This window comes from Triticum aestivum, chromosome 2B (assembly GCF_018294505.1).
Source record: "Triticum aestivum cultivar Chinese Spring chromosome 2B, IWGSC CS RefSeq v2.1, whole genome shotgun sequence".
NCBI lineage: Eukaryota > Viridiplantae > Streptophyta > Magnoliopsida > Poales > Poaceae > Triticum > Triticum aestivum.
Genome location: NC_057798.1, coordinates 473,213,686 through 473,216,987, shown reverse-complemented (window position 1 = coordinate 473,216,987; position 3,302 = coordinate 473,213,686). Strand labels below are relative to the sequence as shown.

The following is a 3,302-nucleotide window of genomic DNA, read 5'->3' as shown; positions in this document are numbered from 1 at the left end:
ATGCTGTACTGCTCTATACTTCTACCTAAATATTGTATGTACTTCCCATTACTACTACCTTTGTACTTCCCATAATTCTCCACTCAGGAGGTTAAAATTTCATTCAATCTCCTCACCGCCCGCCGGAGTAAAAAGAATGCCACAGAATGCCAAGATGAAGAGAAGTACATTTTACCCTCGCACCTCTCGCTGGAGAAGGAGCTCATGCTTGTGCTCGACGTTGGAACCCGTAATAACCCCGCAGCCGTAGAATACGAGTTTCGTACTGCTCGGCAATAATTTTTTTTGTATTACTCAAAATGATTAAATTGTATTGCTCGTAAATTATTTTACATAAGTCAGTTTCCTTCGACATGTATCTTGTACTTCTTGGGAATATCAGTTTCGTACTTCTTGATCTTATAGGGTTTGTACTTCTCAATTACACAATTTTTATTAAGGCTAGTTTTGCAGTTTTATCTGCACTGCTGCTTCAAAATATTATGTACTGCTACTCTTCACTATAGAGAACCTTTTTTGCACTTCCCTAAGCTTGCTAATTCCACAGCTCCAAGTAGCAGCTACAAAAGATGAGTACCAAATTAGCATAAAGGACACCCTGTACTGCTACTTCAAACTACTCGATACTCCTCTCAGTGTAACTATGGTACTGCCTTGCTAGCAAGAATAATTCTCAGCAGGTACTTCCTCGCTCGCATGCTGTACTGCTCTGTACTTCGACCTAAATATTGTATGTACTTCCCATTACTGCTACCTTTGTACTTCCCGTCGAACACCTCGATGGTAGGGATACACAGGCTACTACCAGTCTATTTTGCTGCTGCTCGAGCTAATCCGCTACGCTAGGGCGCGCCTCCGCCCGGTGCCCCGTACCGCCGCCATCCATGGAGATCTCCCTGGACGCGCTGCTGGGCATGCAGCGGCCCTGGCAGGACCTGGCCTACCGCCTCGCGCAGGGCATCTCGGGGATGCTCCTCCACCTCCACGTGCAGACACCGCAGCTCCCGTGGCCCGCCCCGCTGCTCAAGCTCCTCCCCTTTGACATCGAGCTCCCCGCCACCCCCTTCGCGGTCAGCGTCGACCTCCCGGCTGTGGTCGTCGCGTCCTTCATGGAGATCGGCGGCCGGCTCGGGCAGGCCAGGTCCGACATCGGCGCCTTCGTCGGCGGCGCCGTGCAGCAGCTGTCGCGGCAGCTTCCCGCGTTGTTCCGCGCACGGCGCCGGAAGTGGGAGAGGGCCGCCGCGCCGCCGACGCCCGTGGCGGCGGTGGACGAGGGGGAAGCGGGTTCACCGCGGAGAGGGCTGCCAAGGGCTGGGTAGCCTTGGAGGGTGTCGGGGAAGGAGGCTCCCTTGAGGAGGTGGCTATGACGGTGGCGGCAGCCACTGGGAGTGCCGCTGCCGCCAGTGCGGCCGGGGTCGGGGCCGAGGGTGCTTGGTCGGGGGATCTGTTTTCGGGATCCGAGCATGTGTTGCCTGGTCGGGCCGGTCTCCGATTCAAAACTACCTTATATATGGGCTTGCCTATTGTAGAATATTATTTTACAATCAGTTGTAGAATAGACCAACCCTATATATATATATCCACTTGGATGTAGGTTTTCATAAACTATTATTGTTGACATTACCCTTGAGGTAAAAGATTGGGAGGCTAAACTATGAGCCCCTATCTTTCGCTGTGTCTGGTTGAAACTTCATACCCATAAGTATCGCGTGAGTGTAGCAACTATGAAAGACTAAATGATAGTTGAGTATGTGGACTTGCTAAAAAGCTCTTTTATTGACTCTCTCTGATGTGATGATAAATTGCAATTGCTTCAATGACCAAGATCATAGTTTGTTAGTTTTCAATGAAGTTTTTTATTCATACTTTACATTGTGAATAAATTGTTACTTTAGAATAAGAAATCATATGACAATTTATATGTATTGCTGTTCTAAAGATGATCATGATGCCCTCATTTCCGTATTTTTTTATCGACACATCTATCTCTAAACATGTGGACATATTTTTTGATACCGGCTTTCGCTTGAGGACAAGCGAGGTCTAAGCTCGGGGGAGTTGATACGTCCATTTTGCATCATGCTTTTAATCAATATTTATTGCATTATGGGCTGTTACTACACATTATGTCACAATACTTATGCCTTTTCTCTCTTATTTTATAAGGTTTACACGAAGAGGGAGAATGCTGGCAGCTGGAATTCTGGGCTGGAAAAGGAGCAAATATTAGAGACCTATTCTGCACAACTCCAAAAGTCCTGAAACTCCACGAAAGTCAGTTTTGGAATATGTTAAAAATATTGGGTGAAGAAAGCACTAGAGGGGCCCCACCCACCAGCCACGAGGGTGGAGGGCGCGCCCTACCCCCTAGGCGCGCCCTCCTGCCTCGTGGGCCACCTGGTAGGCCCCCGACGTCCATCTTCTGCTATATGGTGTCTTTTGCCCTGGAAAATATCATAAGGAAGCTTTCGGGATGAAGCGCCGCCGTCTCGAGGCGGAACCTGGGCAGGACCAACCAATCTAGGGCTCCGGCAGAGCTGTTCAGCCGGGGAAATATCCCTCGGGGAGGGGGAGATTGTCGCCATCGTCATCACCATCGATCCTCTCATCAAGAGGGGGTCAATCTCCATCAACATCTTCACCATCACCATCTCTTCTCAAACCCTAGTTCATCTCTTGTATCCGATCTTTGTCTCAAAACCTCAGATTGGTACCTGTGAGTTGCTAGTAGTGTTGATTACTCCTTGTAGTTGATGCTAGTTGGTTTATTCGGTGGAAGATCATATGTTTAGATCCTTAATGCATATTAATTCCCCCCTGATTATGAACATGAATATGATTTGTGAGTAGTTACGTTTGTTCCTGAGGACATGGGAGAAGTCTTGTTATAGGTTATCATGTGAGTTTGGTATTCGTTCGATATTTTGATGAGATGTATGTTGTCTCTCCTCTAGTGGTGTTATGTGAACGTCGACTACATGACACTTCACCATATTTGGGCCCAGGGGAAGGCATTGGGAAGTAATAAGTAGATGATGGGTTGCTAGAGTGACAGAAGCTTAAACCCTAGTTTATGCTTTGCTTCGTAAGGGGCTGATTTGGATCCATATGTTTCATGCTATGGTTAGGTTTACCTTAATTCTTTTTTGGTAGTTGCGGATGCTTGCGAGAGGGGTTAATCATAAGTGGGATGCTTGTCCAAGGAAGGGAAGTACCCAAGCACCGGTCCACCCACATATCAAATTATCAAAGTAACAAACGCGAATCATATGAGCATGATGAAAATTAGCTTGACAGAAATT

At 47.5% G+C, this 3,302-nt stretch overlaps 1 pseudogene; it reads left to right on the top strand.

Moving 5' to 3' along the window:
- The first annotated feature begins 884 nt into the window (after window positions 1-884).
- LOC123039256 (uncharacterized) lies at window positions 885-1,900 on the top strand (annotated as a pseudogene).
- Window positions 1,901-3,302: the final 1,402 nt, after the last annotated feature.